Below are 21,877 nucleotides of genomic sequence, written 5' to 3' on the forward strand. Positions count from 1 at the left end.
TTCTCCAGGTTATGTTTGTCGTCTTCGTCGTGCTCTATATGGCCTCAAACAAGCTCCTCGTGCTTGGTTTGAGAGATTTGTTTCTGTAATAATGGCTGCTGGTTTTTCACCTAGTTCTCATGATCCAGCCTTATTTGTTCATATTTCTCCATGTGGTCGTACTCTTCTTCTGCTCTATGTTGATGACATGCTCATCACGGGTGATGATGTTGAGCATGTTTCCTTAATCAAGAAGCATCTTAGTCAACCAATTTCAGATGACTGATTTGGGTCCACTCAGTTATTTCTTGGGAATTGAGGTCTTGCATTCTGACAAGGGGTATTATATCTCTCAATCTAAATACATTCAAGATCTCATTGCCCAATCTGGTATTACTGATAATCGCATAGCTGCTACTCCTATGGATCTTCACTTGCAGCTTCGGCCTACTGATGGTAACCCTCTTGAGGATCCTTCTCACTACCGTCACATTGTTGTCAGCCTTGTTTATCTCACCGTCACAAGGCCTGATATTGCTCATGCGGTTCATATTTTGAGCCAGTTTGTGAGTGCCCCCACTTCGGTTCACTTTGGGCATTTGCTTCGTGTGTTGCGATACTTACGGGGGACCTCCTCTCAGTGTTTACTATATCCTCGTGATAACCCACTTCATCCTCATGCTTACTCGGACTCAACTTGGGCTAGTGATCCAACATATCGTCGTTCTGTCTCTGGTTATTGCATTCTTCTTGGTTCTCCTCTTGCATGGAAGTCCAAGAAGCAAGCTGTTGTCTCTCGCTCTAGTACAGATGCAGAACTTAGAGCACTTGCTACTACTACTGCTGAGATTATTTGGCTTCGATGGTTATTGGCTAATTTTGGAGTTTCTTGTGATACCCCCACACCTCTCCTGTGCGATAACACTGAAGCCATTCAGATTGCTAATGATCCTGTGAAACATGAACTTACTAAGCATATTGGTGTTGATGCCTCTTTTACAGTCTCATTATCAACAGAAAACTCGGGCCGCGTTGGACCGGGCCGTTCCGGGTGCTCAACCCCCGTGCCAGGCACAAGCTCGAGCCGCGTTGGGCCGGGGCGTTCTGGGTGCTCGAGCGCATTGGACGCGTGGCGTACCGTCTACAGCTCCCGGAAGGCGCCCGTCTGCATGATGTCTTCCACGTCAGCCTCCTCAAGCAGCACCACGGCGACCCTCTAGGAGCGCCTGGCTCCCTAACTCCTACTTAGGATGGCTGCACTGTGCCGGTTCCTGAGCGTGCCTTGCAGGCCCAGCAGCGGCGTGGTGAATGGCGCGTCCTGATCCAGTGGCACGGCTTGCCAGAAGAGGAAGCAACCTGGGAACGTCGTGAGGACTTCACTGCTGTGTACTCAGAGTTCCAGCTCAAGGACTAGCTGTTTTCGAAGGCCGGGAGAGATGTTATGACCGGCCTCACGTACAAGAGGCAAGCCGCACAAGGTGGCTAGGCGACTGGTGCTCCAAGGCCCAAGGGGGCCACGTTATCTTCATATTCTTATTAGTAGTGGGTTTTATTATTAATTAGCGTGACTATAAATACTTGTGTAAGACTCTTTGAGAAATTAAGCAGAAACATATTATTGTTTCCGGCTTCATCAAGGGAGCCGGCCCTAGCCCTAGCGCCTCCTCCTGTTCCTGCGCCGACCACGACGCCCTCTCGCCGCCCTCGTCGCTCATGCATCCCTACAACCTCCGTCCAATCCCCGGTAGGGCTAGGGTTCCTAACAGCCTAGTATCAGAGATGTCAGGTTCCCTTCCCACGTCCAGTCTCCCGCCGCCAGCCCCTGCACCGTCCGCTCCTCCTCCGTCCTCGCCAGTCGACGTGCCCACCATTTCCTCTGCTTCCACGACGTCGGGGGGGCGCATCACCCTGGAGTCCCTGGCCGCCGTGGTCGACCGAATCGGCCGTAGCGTCGATGCTATGCAGGCCGCCTAGGCGGGGTTGTTCCAGCCGCTGCCCCCACCCCATCCGACACCGCCCCAGCCACCACCGCCGGCGCCCAAAACATCGGCCCCCAAGTTGGCGGGATTTCCCTTCGGGATGCCCCATTCGGCAGCCGGCGGTGTTCCCATCCACCTGCTGCGCTTGCCATCATCGCCATCTCCAATCCCGGCGTGAGCGATGGGATCAGTGTCCGCGTCGGTCTACACCTCGGCTATGGCGACCACACCGGCCGCTACACATGCAACGGCGCCCAGCTTCCCTCCTCCGCCCGCTCATGCCTAGAGCCCCCCCTATGGCGGCCTGGAAGGGACCTCCGACGACAACCAGTTGATCAGTGCTCCTACTGGTCCTCCAGCCCCACCGCGGTACTACAAATTGGAGTTCCCGACGTTCAACGGCGGGGTGGATCCACTCAACTGGCACAACCAGCGCGAGCAATTCTTCCGTGGCCAGCGTACCTTGGCATCGGATCACACCTGGCTGGCCTCGTACCATCTTCGCGGCGCCGTGCAGATGTGGTACTACGCGCTGGAGCAAGATGAGGGCATGCCCTCCTGGGAGCGCTTCTGCAATCTGTGCCAGCTCCGCTTCAGGCCACCAATGCAGGGCACACGGCTGGCCGAGCTCGTGCGGCTGCCCTTCCTCTCATCGGTCCAGGACTACTCGAACCGCTTCAAAGCCGTCCTCTGTCATGCACGTGACCTCAACCCTCTTCAGAAGGCCGAGTTGTTTGCGGGCGGCCTTCCCGTGCACATCAAGGCAGACGTGATGCGCAGCCCGCCAAATCTTCAGACGACGATGTACTATGCGTGGGCGTATGAACGCCACGCGGTCGCCCTCGGCACAGCACCGGCACAGCGCGGCTACCGGCCTCCTGCAGGGCGCTCTACGCCGCTAGCGCTACCTCGTCCGCAGCCCGCAGCACCCACAGGAGGGGTGATCGCTCCCGCCCAGCCGCCAGCGCCCGCGCCATCACGCTTTCACCGCCTTTCGCCAGCGGAACAACAGGAACGTCGTTGCCAAGACCCGTGTTTCAACTGTGACGAGCCATACATCCGCGGCCATGTGTGTCAGCGCCTCTTCTACCTCGTCAACGATGACTACGTCGATGATGACATTCCAGCGGAGGCCGCGGTGGCAGCCGTATTCCAGGAGGAGTTCACGCCTGCCCCTACACCCCTGGAGTCCACGTGCGCGGCCCCATCCGCAGGGGATCCGCCCACGGTGTCCCTCAATGCCCTCACAGGCGTCCGCACAGAAAACTCTATGTTGTTGCTCGTCACCGTACATAGCCAACGGTTGGTGGCCCTCCTCGACTCTGGGTCGACGACGAACTTCATCCACGCCGACCTCCTCAGTCGCCTGGGGCTGACCACAACTCCGCACCCCTCGCTGTGTATACTGGTGGCTAATGGGGACCGGGTGCCGTGCCAAGGGGACACCCGCGACGTCGTGCTCACCATCGGCTGTGAGGAGTTCACCGTCACATGCTTCGGCATCACCATGGGCGAGTTCGACCTCATCCTGGACGTCGAGTTCCTCCGGACGCTCGGGCCCATTCTGTGGGACTTCGAGAGTCTCTGCATGACCTTCACACGCCGTGGCTGCCGCATCCTGTGGCGCGGGTTGGGCGTACCACACGTCGACACCAAGGCACCCAGCACCCACGCCATCGCCGCCTCGACCGGGCAGCCCCTCCTCGACCGCCTACTACTTTAGTTCGCCACGGTCTTCAACGAGCCTCGTGGCCTACCACCGGCGCGCCCGTACGACCACAGGATCCATCTCCTGCTGGCTACCGCTCCTGTCACTGTCCGACCCTACCGCTACCCGCAGCTACAGAAGGACGAGCTGAAGCGGCAGTGCTCGGCCATGTTGCAGCAGGGGATCATTCGGCCCAGCACCTCGTCGTTCTCCGCCCCAGTGCTCTTGGTCCGCAAGCCAGACAACTCCTGGAGGTTCTGCATCAACTACCACACCCTTAATGCGAAGACCTCCAAGGACAAGTTACCGATCCCGGTGGTGGACGAGCTCCTCGAAGAGCTGCACGGCGCCATTCTTCACGAAGCTGGAGTTACACTCGGGCTACCACTAGGTGCGCATGCACCTAGACGACATTGGCAAGACAGTGTTACAGCCCATCACTCACGCATCCCTACAACCTCCGTCCAATCCCCGGTAGGGCTAGGGTTCCTAACAGGGGTGTTACAGCCCATATATCATCTAGGCCCATATTGGCCCATATACTGGCTATATATATGTCCATCTGGACTAATGGAAATTCTCTCTTGACAACAATCATCAAAGGTAACAGATGAGCCGACTGGATGGCGATGGAGGAAGGTGCAGCTAAAGAGTGCAAATGCTTCTTCCTTCGGCAACATCAACGGTGGTGTCCACGAGATTGCAGCAATTAGCACGGACTTGAACCAAGAGCCAGCATGATGAAGCAGATCAACAGCATGGGAAGTGCCACCGCCTGAAGAGGTGGCAACACTGGCAATGATGTCCTTATTACGAGCGCCGGCGCTGCAGCCAGGAAGGCGCAGCGACAACCTCGTCCTCGGGAGTGTCAACTATGCAGCGACGACTATTTTTATTAAATACGTCAACATAAACCACTCCAAACCACCCCATAGCATTTGAAAACCAAACCGCACCACCCCATCAAAGGTAAAGGAAGGTGGAGATCCGGAAGTAGTGCAGGAGCATGCTGGTGGTGGTACTTTTAATTGCTACGTGCTACTAATGGCTAAGACGATGAGCACGTTGCAAATTGAAGTAGAACCAATGCAAAATCCAAACCGTTGCAACTGGTTTCCACCCAAGTCATTAGCAGCTTGACGAAACAATACGGCGACGCAAACCCGACCTCAGATTGGGAAAAAAGAAATGCGGCATCAAGATAATCCCTGGGTACAGAGCCCCACGGCTCTGCAGCCCACCAATGATGGCGGCGCAACGGTGCGATGAAGGGGTGTGGTGCACGAGGCAAGGCGAGGTGACCCCGATGCATCCCGTCCGACGATGGATCTCGATGAGGGTGCCAGCCCCGAGTGGGTCATAGTAGCCCGAGGATGACGTCAACAAGCGGCACGACGGCCCACTGCTCCAACCCCAGTGCTCTTAGGGCTTGTTTGGTTGAAGGCCTCACCCAGGCAGTTGCTGCCAAGCAGCCATCCAGGCCCCTGGCGAACAAAATTGAGGGGCTGGATGAGTTGCCTGGCACAGGCAACTTTCCCAGGGTGCAATCCAAACAAGCCATTGTAGCGCGGCAGCCCTGCGCCCGCCTGTGCGACCTCCGTAACAGCGCACTTGTGCTCAAAGCAGCGATGGCACAGGCGCAGGCGCAGGAGGAGATAGGGTCAGCATTGGGCCAAATGCACAGGAAGGTTCGACGAGGCAGCCCAACAAGATCGAACGATGAGATCGAATCACCATGGGAGAGGTAGGTATTTGCTGCTGCTTGACCACAACGGACGTGGCAGATCAGAGGGATCAGCCGTGCATCATACGAGGGTGGTGCCCTGGTGGAGATCAATCTTCCCAGGGCCGGCGCTAGGGCAGCAGAAGCCAGAAACCTAGGGTTAGAAATCTAGACTCGTGATACCATGTAGGAAGCATAGATTGCATATGAACCGTGGGTTGTATTGTGTGTTGCATTGAGCCTTGAGGGCGAATATATAGGAACACAAGACTTGGAGGGCAAGAAGCCTTCCCGAGATATTTCCTATACTACAAATATAACAATAACAATCATAATATGTATTGTTGCTAGTAACCAATAAATCCAAATAGATTTTGCATTACAAGAACTGAGAGACTCACCGAAAAAACGATATAGCCGCAGACCCAAAACAATACCATCTTCAGCAATCTTATGGTACAGTTGGCGGTAGAAATTAGTGTTATTGTCTGAAGGAACCATAAACTTTACTACAAGAACATTATCATCACCCAGAACTTTTTGAAGGTAAGTCCTCTTATTATCCATATACGGCCCCTGATTCAATCAAATAAGGTTAAAAATATAAGGTTGGTCCCTAAAGTTCCTGAAAATAATTCTAGCCCACAAATGCAAAATTCGCCAATCCAGGTCCCTTAACCCATTAATGTCATTGGCATCCATCCTTCCATTCATATATCAATGGAATTTGATGCATCGTTTGTCAAATTATAGAACTGCATATTAATGTTTTAGGACATGTTACGCAAAGTTTGATAAGAATTGCACATCATAATTGAGTTATATGCACCTTTATGTCAATAGAAATATCAGCCAATTCCCCAATTATCGTGTTTGCAGCATAAAATTCTACCCTATGATGAGAATAAATAGTAGAATACTAGTATTCATGCAACCACATTTACGTAAACAATTTGCAGTGCATGACTCTCTCAATGAAACTGAGTGAAAATCCATCAAACAATTAACCTACAGAAATAGGAAATGGCGAAAATTCAAATCACAGAAAACTCAGAGCAAAATATGACCTTTGCAATAAACCTACATATGGACTCGGCATTGTATTTCGGACCGTCCTTTCTTTCTATTAATCCTACACGTTTGAGAAAAAAAAACTACATATGTGCACACACATGCATGTTGCATATGGAAGCTAGATTGGTGAGAAGTTAAAAGCAATTAACACAAATCAAACAATGTAGAATGACTACTTGATGTGAAGAGAACAACAACAATAAAATGAAACTCAAATATAAAATAAAAATATTGGAAACGTCACAAACCTTCAAAACAAGAAATATGGAATCCCCTCTTATCTCAATCTCACAATGGCATACTTTTGTTTTACTTGGATCCGAATCAAGATTCTGCAGACATCAACGAGTAAATGGAGCCCCATTGAGGTTAGGACATAAAAATACAATAATAACCTATTACATGAAATTTAAGTAAGGCTGAAATGATGAAGCATCAAAAGCCAAGTGCCCCACGCATATCAAAGGGAACTCATGACATCCGCAGATACAACTTTTACATAGTTTGTTTCATTTTAGGTTAAAAAGCATTAGTCTTGACAAGTGTGACAGTCCTATTGTGAGGAAATAGAAACAAGAAAACCACTACAAAAATGACCTTTGGCCTATCTGATGCAGGTCTATTGGATGCCTGAAAATTCTTCCGGCCAAAGCTGCTCCAAATTTCCGACTCAAAATGAGCAATGGACAGGAGCTTCAATGATTTAATATAGTCCACGGTCAATACAGCTTCATCTGCCATTTTATTCCTATAAGGTGAAACAAAGATGTCTTAGCAATAGCATCGCACAAAAAAAAAGTTGCTTTTTGTCTCAAATAGGTAGCTGATATTAGGAAGAAACCACATATTTGTTTTAGAAATATGTAATGGTACATGAACAAAGGAAATATATTCTGAGTCCATTTGCTGACAGGTTCACAAAACCCTGCACTTCGTAAGCAGTATGTTCCTGTAAGAAAATGGAACTGAGAGACTTACTGACAAAGATAAGAGAGTATCAAAAATCTCCTGATGAACTCCAAATCCTCCAGCGCGCACATCTGCGGGCTTGCCGTCTTCCTTAACTCATTTACTGTGATTTGAGGGATGGCCCTGAATGCATTTTCTGTGACAGCATTCGTCACCGGCTTTGGCAGCATTATTGCACACTCTGGGCCCAAATGACTTCCTAAGGGTCCAACTCTCTGAAGACATGTTAAAACATGCTGCAAGCGGCCTGAGGCAAACTCACTTCTTGGATGTGTAGGAACCATCTCGTGCTTGGGGCTACCAGTCTGAAGATGGTTCCACATCTCAGATGCTCTGCCATTTCCAAGACTTTCAGCCAGCATGATAACACCATGAGGTACAATAGAAATCAGTTCTTTGATACTGTCACCAAAATGCGTAGGCATCTGGTTTGCCTGAGAAGCCATTCCTGCGACATCGTTATCAACTTCAATGCAATCCTGGTTCCAATCCCTTTGGGAGATGCAATCAGATGGGTTGCCAACTGCCATCATCACCGGAGATCCCTCCTGACCTTGACTCTCGTCCATCACCATACAATGGTTTGAGAGGTCCGAAGCAATTTCTTCCATTTGGACGTCGTTGTGATACTGCGGCCCATGTACAGATTCATCTGTTGAAAACAAGATTTTGTTATCGGGAAAGCATTAAAGAGCTATTTTCAAGACGAAAGTCCCACTACGTTGCATGCACACAACTGTGCGCAAAAATAAAACAGATGCCTAGTAAAATCTGTCCAGAAATTTCAAAGTCAACATCTGCAGCTAGCCAACAGGGTTTAGGCAACAGCAAAGCTTGCACAACTAAATTCACAATATTCTTGACCGCAACAAATCCATAGTCACAAATTTCAAATTTTGATAGTGGAGATGAGAATGGCGTATTCCTATTTGAAATTTTAGTGGTCATCTCAAAAAATAGCAGTCTGGAAACACCCATCGCTGAAGCACAAAAAGCGACCAACGCTGCAGCCGCATTGTACAGTACTTTCTCCCCCCATCAATTTTTTCTTAAAAAAAAGCACCATCAAGTGAAGAAGCATTGGGGAATCGGACTTCACCTCTGAGGCAAGGAGAGGAGGAGCTGCAGGCGGCGCTCTCGGCGGTGGGTACAGCCTGCGCGTTGAGCGCGAACGCCTCTTGCCTGGCAAGCGTGATGATGTAGCCGGTGAGCGTCCGCACCTCCCGCTGGGACCTCCCGATCCTCCGCAGGATGCGAACCGCGGGTGCTTCCCCGAGTGCCCCGAGCTCGCGGCGCACCAGTTCTTCGGCGACCTGCCCCAGCCTCCTCTCGAGCTACGCGAGCTCCGCCGCGACCGCCGACGGCAGCGCCGCCTGAGATGGGCCGGGACTAGGCTGCATAGCTTGGGGTGGGGTCTCGCGGCGAGCCGCAGCGGCGGTGGTGGAGCGGAGAGGCGATTCGGAGGGGGAGGGACTGGGATCAAAGCGCAATGCGGAAGGGGGTGGCGCACAGTCGCCGATGGCAGTGGGGTGTTTGCATTATCGGTGGGTGTGGGGCCCGTGCCGCACTGCGAGAGATGGGGCGTGCAGGAGAAGGTAAAGCCGACCTTGCGCTCCAGGGCGAGGGCGGCGCGTGGCGGGAAAGCAGTGCGGTTTTGTGTCGTGGCATGTGGGACCCACGACAAAAGGGAGTAGAGCAGGGGCGGGTCACGTCAGTGTCAACTTTGGGCCGTGTTTTGTTGCTGTTAGGAACCCGGCGTGGCGAATGAGCCTCTGGTTCAATGGTAGAACCGCTCAGTGCAGCGCTACCGACCCAGGTTCCATTCCCATCGGGAACGAATTTGGGTGTCGCACCAGGGCTGAACAAGTGGGTGTGTGTGGGTGTGAGTATGGGTGTGTGTGCGTGAGTCTGCTCGGTGGGCGCGTTCCGAGACTACTCGGACAGTTCCGTCTGCGTTAAGTCCGGTCAGCGTGGACGCCTAAAATCTTACACGACTCTCCAGTGCTCCTGGGTGCTTAAAAAAAAAGGAACCCGGCGTGCACATTTCTCGGTAGAAAAATTTAGTATGCATGGAATACTAAATGAAGTAAAAATCTTTTTAGGAATGGATTTAATATTTTGCGACGAATCTAATGACGATAATTAATTGAGGATTAGCTATAGTGATACTACAGTAACTATTCTCTAATCACGCGGTCAAACGCCTCATTAGATTCTTTAGAATTCCTAGCGCGGAATTTTTGGAGTTGGTTTTACAAATTGTTTTTATTTAATACCCCTAATTAACAATCAAAGTACTTAGCATGAACTTCCTAGCATGAACCAAACAGGACCCGAAGGTCTAAAGCTTATAAAAGGCTCTTTGTTATATGCAAAATTCAAAATTCCGAATTTTAAAACTAGCACATGCATGGAGCACTAAAATTAGATGAAATAAAAAAACTAATTGCATAGTTTTCTTGTAAATTACGAGACAAATTTAATGAGCCTAATTAGGACATGATTAGACGCTAAATTGCTACATCAATTGCTACAGTAACATGTGCTAATGATAGATTAAATAGTCTTAATAAATTCATCTTGTAGTTTACAAACAAGTTCTGTAATTAGTTTTGTAGCATTACTGTAGCATGATTAGATGATGGTTACTGCACAACTCCTACGCTAATTCCCAAGACGAATCTAATGAGGCATTCGTGAAGATGTTTTACAAATAAACTTTATTTTGTGGCCCATGCATGGAGATTAGCACGAATCACTGTTCATTAGCACAAGTAAGCAAACGGGGCCAAAGTCTATGACAAGTAGGAGCTCGTTGCACAAACTTTATCCTATTTGGTTCCAGATGAGTTTCTAGAATGGAGAATCTTCCATGCATGAATTCCATAATGAAATCTATTTGCAAAATCTCTTCAAGGATGGGTGTAACTGTTTGTGACGAATTTAATGATGATAATTAATTGATGATTGGCTACAATCAATCTGTTCTGCTGGCTTGTCAGCCAACCAACCAGCATTGTTTTTCTCTCACACCGAATCAGCACCAGCCACCAGCCAGTCAACAATACTTTTCTCTCACAACAAATCAGCACCAGCCACATCCAGCCAAACAAACGAGTGATGCTACAGTAAATATCCTTTAATCATGCGGTCAAAAGTCTCATTAGAGTTGTCAGTGATAGGTGGGACCCATGATAAAAGGCAGTAGAGCAGGGACGGGTCACGTCAGCATCAACTCGAAGGTCTCAAGCCTAAGGCCATGTTTAGGTCCCAAAAATTTTTCTACAGTACCTATCACATCGAATCTTCAACATATGCATAGAGCATTAAATACAGCTGAAAAAAATAATTGATTGCACAGTTTAACTGAAAACGTTGAGACGAATCTTCTAAACCTAATTAGTCTATAATTAGATATTAATTGTCAAATAATAATGAAAGTATTATAGTACCAAAATCCAAAAAAATTTAGCAACAAGGCGAGTCTACGACAAATAGGCGCTCATTGCCGAGACCTTCACTCCCCCGGTGATTTTTGAATTTTTTTTTTGATCGACATTTTTGAACTTTGGACGTGCTACAACTTTCCTACCCGTTAGATGATCTGAAAAAGTGCCGGCCAACTCATCAAGCCAGCCACAGCGTGCAAAAAAGGTGATATGAGATAGTAAAGTATTTTTCCAATGCACCTATTATGCTCTTTTTTCTATGCTCAACCGGTGGAAAGCTCCTCCTTTTTCTCTATGGTCCTCTTTTTGTCAGCAGTCAAAAGTAAAAAAATGGGTTGTACCTACAACCGGTGAAAAGATGACCTTGAGCAAAATGCAGGCTGGCCTGCAAAAACCTCAAGATGATCCGGGTTTAAAAATATGTGCTAGAGATATCGAGCCCTTCCCGACCAGCCCATCTGGCCATTAATTATTCTTATAAAATATAGTACATTCAAAAATATATATATGCACAACGATGCTCAGCTCTGTAAATACGTGCAACAGTTCTATCACTGCGAGCCCATCCGACATTTCAGGACGGATGAAGTATGATATATGTGCTATATGTCACTTATTTACTTTTACTACGGAGATGTGTTGTGCATTGCTTTAATAATTTTAAAAATAAAATCTAATTTATAAATGCCAAATGTATAAATTCCCATATGCGATGCAAAATCCATTATAATGAGATCTCATGTTTCACAAAGTACAACATCAATTCAACGGTTATTCAATGTTCGGTATTATTCATCATTATTGGAGCTCATGCTTCATTAAGTACAACACTAATTCAGTGGAAATGTGGTTGATCTCGTTGTATGTTTTAACTCAGTTTTATTCTGTTGCAATTTTCAATTGAGAAAAGAGAATGTGTCGTCAAGATTTTGGATTTATAGAGTATCCTTTGTGCCATTGACCTAGAAAGCAAATGAAAAATTAAATCAAAATCATGCGGATGAGATATAGAATTATAGATACTCCTTTTTTTTTTGTGCGGGTGACTTCGATCCTACGAGGCTCATCTGTTTCTTGGGTGGCCTAAACCACCACTGTCGTTGCCTTGTGTGCATTGAAAGCAAAGTTTTTTTCTTAATTTCTTTGCCCAGTTGAGCCGGTTCGGCTCTCTTCTGTCAGCGGGGTGAGACAGTACACTGAGACGAGGCCAGCAAAGCGGGCAAGAAAACCACATGTCGATAAGGAATGAGCATTTTTTTCTTACATGGAAATAATGAACCAAGAAATTAACTAGACACCAAGCAATAGTATTATTGAACCAAATAGTTCAAACGAAAGTTCACACTAGCATGCCAAGAGTAACTAAGGATTAACCAGAGACTTAACTACTAGCTATCTGAGTAACTAAGGATTAACCAGAGACTTAACTACTAGCTATCTTATAAATTTCTAAGACAACGCTGACAGAAGACGTGACGACGACTTGACTAATTGATTCTTCCTTTACGACGATGATGGCTTTGCCCCTTTTTTGCAAATTAATTAAGACGAGGCACATCTTTACAAACTAGGTAGTGACACCTGCCCCGGATCCCTCCTTTGGTGCACTTGTGTTCCTTGTGTGCAACTTTACGTAGTTTATGTAGGAGAGAATAATTAGATATATTCCTCCAAATCCTAGAAGGGTGAGATATATAGTTCCTATACATGGGCCTCTAGATAGGCCTCTATACATGGGCTCACATATACACCAACACTGCCCCCGCAGCCTGAACTACCGACGCAGTGGTGTTCAAGACTGGACAACAAGAAAGCCAACGCCCCCGCAGTCTGAACAACTGGCGCAGCGGTGTTCAAGACTGGAGAACGAGAAAGTACACGCAGGGTAAATACCCCCCGCAGCCACAACTAGCCACCTGCTGCGTTGAGGCTGGAGCGAAACTCCAAGAAGGACGAGGAGGGTAGTCCCTTGGCGAAGATGTCGGCAAACTGGGAGGTGGTCGGGACATGGAGTACCCGAACATCACCGATGGCGACCCTGTCGCGCACGAAGTGCAAGTCGATCTCCACATGCTTCGTCTGCTGATGCTGAATGGGGTTGGTGGAGAGATACACGGCGCTGACGTTGTCGCGGTAGACGAGCGTGCTCTTGGCGAGCGGGCTGTGGAGCTCCGCCAAGAGCTGTCGTAGCCAGGACGCCTCCACCACGCCGTTAGCGACAGCCCGGTACTCCGCATCGGTACTAGAGCGGGAGACAACCGGCTGCCGCTTGGACGACCAGAAGACCAGGTTGCCGCCCAGAAAAATGGTGTAGCCGGAAGTGGAGTGGCGAGTGTCCGGACAGCCAGCCCAGTCAGTGTCAGTGTAGACAACCAGCTCAGCAGAGGACGAGCGGTGAAGGACCAGGCTGAGGTCCACAGTGCCATGGACGTAGCGGAGGAGACGCTTCAGTGCAACAAGGTGTGACTCCCGGGGATCATGCATATGGAGACTGACCTGCTGAACAGCGTAGGTGAGATCCGGCCTGGTGAAGGTGAGGTACTGCAAGATACCGGCTAGACTCCGGTAGGCAGTAGGATCAGCTACAGGATCACCCAGATCAGCAGACAACTTCGACTGAGTGTCGACATGAGTGGAGCAGGGCTTGCAATCAGTCATCCCAGCCCGCTCCAGAATATCGAGGGCAAGTTGCGTTCAAAAACTCGATGGTTCGCGGGATTCTGCAATTCACACCAGGTATCGCATTTTGCTACATTCTTCATTGATGCGAGAGCCGAGATATCCGTTGCTGAGAGTCGTGTTGGTTAAGATAGCAACATTGCACGGGGCATGACCAGCAGGCCGAACATGACCCGAGCAAGGCAATACTAGTGTTCCTTGACACCATCGGCACCGTGGGTTCTTTGGCGGCCCTTCACCAATGTAGAGAAGGTGAGGAGCCTTGGTTGGACCGTGGCCCAACGACACTACCTCCCCATGTCAGAATTGGGTAATCTGCGCGCCTGCTGCCTTCCTTGGATGTGGTAGCCGATTCTCAGGCTCCCTCTCCGGAATCGAACCCTAATTCTCTGTCACCCGTCACCACCATGGTAGGCCCCTATCCTACCATCGAAAGTTGATAGGGCAGAAATTTGAATGATGCGTCGCCGGCACAAGGGCCGTGTGATCCATTGAGTTATCATGAATCATCTGATCAGCGAGCAGAGCCCGCGTCAGCCTTTTATCTAATAAATGCGCCCCTCCCAGAAGTCGGGGTTTGTTGCACGTATTAGCTCTAGAATTACTACGGTTATCCAAGTAGCACATACCATCAAACAAACTATAATTGATTTAATAAGCCATTCACAATTTCACAGTTCGAATTAGTTCATACTTGCACATGCATGGCTTAATCTTTGAGACAAGCATATGACTACTGGCAGGATCAACCAGGTAGCCCGTCCTCCTCGACAAGCCGGCAACGACTGCTGCACTAGGCATCAACCGGGCCGGCTGTCGTGTATTTGAAGGCTCCAACTTTGAGAGGAACAAGAAGCCGAAGCAGCCTCGTCCTATATCGTTTGCGTCACCCGGAACCGATAGCACAAGCGAGGTAGCCTTGGTGGAATTGGCCGATGAGACCATTACCCACGAGGCAACGCCGATTGGCTAAAAAACCGACGCATCACACCCAAAGGGTGGACCGTGGACGCGATGAAGGCAACTTGTAGCGAATGCAACTTCCCAAGAAATAGGTAGCAGCACGCAAGCACTCATTATTCATTAATGGTCGGCATTGTTCCCATGGGACTGAGGGGACACAGGCGTCGAGAGTCGGCCGCACAAGGGTGGGGGGCCTCCCGATAGTCACAGGTCCAAGACAACTCATGCGCCAGCCGATACACGGAAGCTAAGCCACCCAAAGCATCCCTCCACGCAGTGCACGGCGAGTGTAATTATGAGGAAGGCAGCCAACGGACCACTGAGCGCGATAACAAACAATATTCATCCCACCTTCAACCAAACTCGGTCGAGTAGTGACAAGCCTTAGCGAACCGGTGCAAATTTCAGAGGCTCAGGGAATGAGTTCAAAGACATGTTGACCGAAGCGTCGGAATCCCCAAGCCCGAACGCAGGAAACAAGAGCAAGCCATCGCCGAGGCCAGTCTACGAGTCCCCCTTGCACAAACTTGAGAAATGAGTTCAAAGCCAACATGACCAAACGGTCGGAATCCCTGAGCAACTGAAATCCATCCCGGCTTACCTTGGCAAGCCCCTAAACGACCTTGTCTATTGGTGCAGTGCTCCAAGTCTTGGGAAATGAGTTCAAAGACATATGACCGAAGCATCGGAATCCCCAAGGCCGACTGCAGGAAACGAGAGCAGGCCATCGCCGAGACTAGTCTACGAGCCCCCCTTGCCCGAACTTGAGAAATGAGTTCAAAGCCACATGACCGTACATCGGAATCCCCAGGAACACAAAGGCCACCGGCCAACCGACGTTTAGCCTGGCTAAAAACCGCGGTGTGGCCGGCCGTCGCCAACCACACCGAGGTTAGGAGGGTACAACTTGGAGCACCTGAAACAACCCGAAACACATGGTCGGACATTGTTTCCCAAGTACCCGTTCACCGCATCGGTCCCCCCTACTATAACCGGGGGGCATTCTCCGACCCCAGAAGTTCTGGGAATTTTTCAGCCTTCCGGGTGTACAGTTTTGGGGGGTTGCCTGAAACACCAGTGATAGGGCGAGATAACATGTCTGGGCTCAAAAACTGGCCAGTTTTTTAGTCTAGTCACGTGAGGTATCGGAAACCCAACCCTCCCATCACCTCCGGAGGCCGAATTCGCCCGTTCTTGACTCGTTTTCTCTGCATTGAGCCTGATTTCATGTTTTTGGGCCATTTTGGGATGTTTCCACTTCTTTGCCATGTTGACATGCCGAATGGCCGTTTGGCCTATGTTTTTCCTCTCGTGACCTATAACACACGTTTCCCAACTATTTTTATCCTACCATGGTTCGTTTGCACCCGAATGGACATAGTTCCATGTGCGGGTGCCATGTACAACATTTTCCGACCGAAATGAACCGTTTCCATTCCGTTGTGGGCCGTTTCCATTTTTTGTCCAGGGTTACATACCGAATGATCATTCGGCCTATGTTTTCGCCTCCCATGACCTATAGATCACGTTTTTCGTCTATTTTCACCCTAGCATGGTTCGTTTCCACCCGGATGGACATAGTTCCATGTGCGGGTGCCATGTACAACCTTTCAGACCGAAATGAACCGTTTCCATCCCGTTGTGGGCCATTTCAATTTTTTTGGCCAGGGTTACATACCGAATGGTCGTTCGGCCTAGGTTTTCGCCTCCCATGACCTATAGCACATGTTTTTCGTCTGTTTTCACCGCAACATGGTCCGTTTGAACCCAGATGAACAAGGAACCATGTGTGGCTGCCATGTACAACCATTTTCCACTGAAACCAACCATTTTTATTCCCTATGAACCAGGGTTACAAACCTTCTTGCCTTTCAACCAATTCCCATGACCAATACCACACGTATATCAGCCGTTCTCATCCCGACTTTGTCTGCTTGGGTCCAGCGTACAACCTTTCCATCTGGATAGAGTATGATTCATACCCGGACACCTTGTACAATCATGTCCACCGAAATTAGTCCGGGGATGTTTGGTTCCTTGGTGTCTTATTCATCTTTGTGGCTGCTCAATGACTTGGTCCATGCTGTCTTGTTCATCATTGCTGCTACTAGGATTTCCATGTGATATAGTACCCTTAAATTTGGGTATGGCTTCTTTTGAGGTTATTGTAGCCGTCATGGCCAGTACGTCCTTACTCATTTTTGTACTCATCGTACTATCATAGTACTTCATGTTTTTCCTTGTACTCTGCTTCCCTCCTATTTGGTATATTTGCTCGCAATATCTTTGATGAGCATCATCCTTCTGAGCCTGAACTTTTGAATGGGTGATGGAGGGGGAGGGACGAATCCATGCGATGCGGGGCTAGATCTCAGTGGATCGTGGTAGCAAAGCCACTCTGCCACTTACAATGCCCCGTTGCACATTTAAGTCGTCTGCAAAGGATTCAGCCCGCCGCCCGTGAGGAAGGGAGCTTCGAGGCGGCCTGCCACGGCACATCGGCCGAGCAGACTAAGCCAATGGCACGGGCCCTTGGGGCGCGAACGCCCTAATGTGGGTCGGGGTGAGCGGCGGGCACAGGTGCCAGTTGCTAGCTTGGATTCTGACTTAGAGGCGTTCAGTCATAATCCGACACATGGTAGCTTCGCGCCACTGGATTTTCAACCAAGTGCGATGACCAATTGTGTGACTCAACGGTTCCTCTCATACTAGGTTGAATTACTATCGCAGCACGGTCATCAGTAGGGTAAAACTAACCTGTCTCACGACGGTCTAAACCCAACTCACGTTCCCTATTGGTAGGTGAACAATCCAACACTTGGTGAATTCTGCTTCACAATGATAGGAAGAGCCGACATCAAAGGATCAAAAAGCAACGTCGCTATGAACGCTTGGCTGCCACAAGCCAGTTATCCCTGTGGTAACTTTTCTGACACCTCTAGCTTCAAACTCCGAAGGTCTAAAGGATCGATAAGCCACGCTTTCACGGTTCGTATTCGTACTAGAAATCAGAATCAAATGAACTTTTACCCTTTTGTTCCACACGAGATTTCTGTTCTCGTTGATCTCATCTTAGGACACCTGCGTTATCTTTTAACAGATGTGCCGCCCCAGCCAAACTCCCTACCTGACAATGTCTTTCTTGATTGCAGGTATGATGTATCTAATCTATATCCATGGCATATACGTTGTTTAACTTGGTTACATGATTTTATCCCATTGCGCTGCATTACATCGGTACACAAAGATCTGACATGTATACACGATAGATCTCAACATGATTAACATGACTCTCTCCTTTTTACATTGATAAAAACATGACATTAGGTCATTCGGATGTTAGCTGCAGTGAGGACAAACCTGATAGACTACTGCTCACAAAAAACACAAGCTGCCAGGCACCATAGCTGGTTGGATTATTAGACCATCAGGACCTGTGAACCGTGATAATAAGATAGTCCCACCACCACCGGCAGCTAGCGTACAAACGTAATGGCTGAGGTGTAATTTGTGTATAATTGTAAGGGGTTATTATATCAGCTGATCTTATGGTCATTATTTTTATACTAACAAATAAATGGTTAGATGTTTGCCTTTTTTTGAGAATTTCTAGGATTTTTCTTTTTTCTAAATGCGCAAGATGAGATTTAATCTGAAGGACTCAAAAGGAGTCTCCAATTAGTAATAGTAAGATTTGACACATTTGACTTTTTTTCTAAATTTTGATCCTTCATCTTATTCAAAAAAGTATAAAAACATGTAAAACTATAAATCATACTCAAACTATAGTCGATGATAAACCAAATCACAACAAAATAAATGATATATAGCTCACAATTTTTTTAACAAGACGAATGATCAAAGTTTTGAAAAAAAAATCAACCGTGTCAAATATTTGAAAATGGAGGGAGTAGTATACGTCAACGGAGTAACAAGAGAAGCGACCGGCAAGAGTACGTCGGTAGGAGCACGCTGGCATGGTTCTGGGTGGAATCAAATTGAGACGATTGAAGAGCAATCTTCCCTTGGTGTTCTTGACTGAGTGACCTCATCCGCCATAGATAAAACTTCTCCTCCCTGTGGTTGTTCATCTTATTGTCATCCTGTGTCGAGTGTGGGCCGGTTGGGATGGGCTTGGATTGCATGCCTCAGTGCAGTCTTCTGGTTTTCGCCCTCTTCATCATTGTCGTACCCACTGTTGATAGGTACTGCTACTTTCTGAAGGGATGCGAGGTACTCCAATCCCAGATTGTCAACGCTACCATTCTTGCATGCCAATAATTCCCTCCACCTGAATGAAAAGGAGAACCCGTCGACTCGCACGCATGTTAGACTCCTTGGTCCGTGTTTCAAGACGGGTCGGATGTGGAGCCTGCAGGCCATTGCAGCGCAGCGTCCCGAAGGATGCGCCTTGCGCCGCGCGAGAATCGGCCATGCCAACGACGGCTTCTAGAGGCACCTAGGGCCCCTAGGCTTAGGCCGCCGGCACGTCCGACAATAGTCCACGCCCCAAGCCGATCGGCGGACCAGCAGACACCATTCCGCATACGACCGGGGCGCATCGCCAGCCCCTATCCGCTTCCCTCCCGGCAATTTCAAGCACCCTTTGACTCTCTTTTCAAAGTCCTTTTCATCTTTCCCTCGCGGTACTTGTTCGCTATCGGTCTCTCGCCTGTATTTAGCCTTGGACGGAGTTTACCGCCTGATTTGGGCTATATTCCCAAACAACCCGACTCGTTGACAGCGCCTTGTGGTGAGATAGGGTCCGGGCCAGATGGGGGTCTCACCCTCCCATGCGTCCCTTTCCAGGGAACTTGGGCCCGGTCTGTCTCAGAGGACGCCTCTCCAGACTACAATTCGGGTAGTGAGGCTACCCGATTCTCAAGCCGGACTACTCCCGGTTCGCTCGCCGTTACTAGGGGAATCCTTGTAAGTTTCTTCTGCTCCGCTTATTTATATGCTTAAACTCAGCGGGTAATCCCACCTGACCTAGGGTCGCGGTCCGAGCGTCGAGACGCTACGGTCGTGAATGGGTCCTTTAGGCCAAGGATCTAGCTACGTGCCGAGACACTGCATCGAGAACAACTTATGTCGCCCACCACATACCGGTGCCCAACATGGTTTTGGTAGTGAATGGGTCCTTTATCCAGCGAAGTTTGTAATTTCTCTGATATAGAGAATCACAATGCTTGGATAAAAAGGCTAGCAAACAGAGGTTACACAAAGGAATGACCAGCTTTCAAGTCTGATACCACAGATAGACAGTCTTAATCCAACTCATTTGAAAAATAAAACTGATAAACTATGGTTAAAGAAATATGGCTTTGGTAGGCATGATCATGGCAAGATCTCCTCATAAAAGCTGATTTAATATTTTATAAAATGAAACAAAGAGAGGAGATAAATATGACAGAATTAAATCCTTACATAAATAAATTATATGGGTATTCATGAAACATCACATATATCATGATCATCATATATATTTTAAAGAAAGAGAGCACTGTTAGCAAAACCATTTAATCTAAAGAAAATGATAAAGCTTTAAACAAAGCAAACATGACAGGGTCATTTATTTAGCAAGCATAGATCATGGTAACTAAAATACATGAACTCACACAAAAAGGAAAATAAAATAAAATAAAATTTTGAAAATTAAAGGTAAAGAAAAACAAACTTGACCCCCACTGCTCAGATCTTTCTTTATCCTTGAAACTATAAATGAAGATTGTGCAGGCTCTCTTCTATTCCTTGAGTATTTTCCTCAAACTGTCTTGTGGTCTCTTGCATTTGATCAATGAGCTGGTAATTTTGATTAATATTTCTTTCAATACCATAAAGCTCTCTCTATGGCATAGGTTGCCGATCAATAAAGTCCTGATCAAATCCTCTTGCTCTCCTTGGATGGAATGTTGCTGGTGGAGGCAAGTGCGGCAAAGCATAATTAATTGGTTCTGGTGCCTCCACATGTCCTTGATATTCATGAGAGCCTGATCCTTCTCTTCTGAACTGCTCACTCCAATTTTGTGGTTGTTGAGGTTGATAATTACAGCTCTCCCACTCTGAAGCTTGTGGTGTAGGGGGATGCCTTGAGCTTGATGCTTGGTTGGTGAATAAAAATTCTTCGAACCAGTCTTCTTTTCCCCTATTAAACAAAGACAGTCTTCTGTCTGGTAGCACATAGTTTTTTCCTTCCACTTTGTATCCTTCTTTGGCATTTCCATAGACATACTTCCCATTGTGTAAAGACATTTCATCAATAGAAGCAGGGATTACTGAATATGTTGGGTCAAGGACTAAGTCATTACTGATACTCATGGCAATAGTAGTCAGATAGTGACCAAATCCAATCAACCCAGCTGCCTTGTTTCTTTGGAAAAAACAAGTGCTCAAACATCAGTCTCACTGGATTGACTGCCATAGGTCTGCAAAGAATTATATAGAGCCACTTCTGCACATTAGTATTGACCTTGGTGTCATCCAGCCTTTCCAAAACTCTCAGTGTTATGAACCTGTGAATGATTTTGATTATTGGATTGATAATCTTCTTTCGCTCCTTCACTGGGCTTGGAGAAATTTTCAGCCAGAACTCTTTTAGCTCTTGTTTAGATACTTCAATATTATCTGGAGCATCTGGACGAAATCCCATGATATCAGATATATGCTTTAGAGTGACTACTTTCCACTCTTCTTTTAGTCTGAACCTTAGACATAAATCACCTTCTTCATTAACTCCTTGGTCCATAGTGACCAGCGTTTCTAAAGCAATCTCCCTTTGATAAATTACACTCAGCCTCATTGTCACACTCAGTTTCAAGAAGACCACCGGATGCAAACCGTATGTGTGTCTAGGAACATAATTCACACATACAGTTGACTTCATTAGTGAATAACAGTAAACAGTGTTAAAGGCAAAAGCAAAAACTTATAGCCCAAGGGGCTTGTATCCAGAACGTACTCTCAGACTCTAGGATGTAATAAATATTATTGTATTGATACCGTTGTATGGATGTGATATTATGCTGTGATGAGTTCTGTATGTGATAGCTACTGATCCAGGGACTATCACGAGGATATAGAGAGTCAGATTCTCCTTAAGGAAATACGATTTGTTTCAGTATGCTAGGTTGAAGAGTTTCCTGCTCAAGTCTGGGTTTGTAATGGGTTCAGTAGACAAGACCTTATTCCTGTTGAGTCGTGGCGGTGACACCTTGATAGTTCAGATATATGTTGATGACATAATCTTTAGTGGTTCATCTCATGCTTTGGTGTCTAAGTTTGCTGAACAGATGAACAGCGAGTTTGAGATGAGTCTCATGGGTAAGCTTGAGTTCTTCCTCGGGCTGTAGATCAA

At 47.8% G+C, this 21,877-nt stretch overlaps 1 non-coding gene and 1 pseudogene across 1 annotated transcript; both read right to left on the minus strand.

The window, feature by feature from the left end:
- Positions 1–8,981, minus strand: part of LOC120693889 — a 32,365-nt pseudogene extending 23,384 nt beyond the window's left edge.
- Positions 8,982–13,521: 4,540 nt separating this feature from the next.
- On the minus strand, positions 13,522–13,678 carry LOC120693917. Its single transcript, XR_005683220.1, has one exon. It is a non-coding gene; the product is annotated as a 5.8S ribosomal RNA (ribosomal RNA).
- Positions 13,679–21,877: the final 8,199 nt, after the last annotated feature.

The sequence above is a fragment of the Panicum virgatum genome, unplaced genomic scaffold (assembly GCF_016808335.1).
Source record: "Panicum virgatum strain AP13 unplaced genomic scaffold, P.virgatum_v5 scaffold_199, whole genome shotgun sequence".
Taxonomy (NCBI): Eukaryota; Viridiplantae; Streptophyta; class Magnoliopsida; order Poales; family Poaceae; genus Panicum; species Panicum virgatum.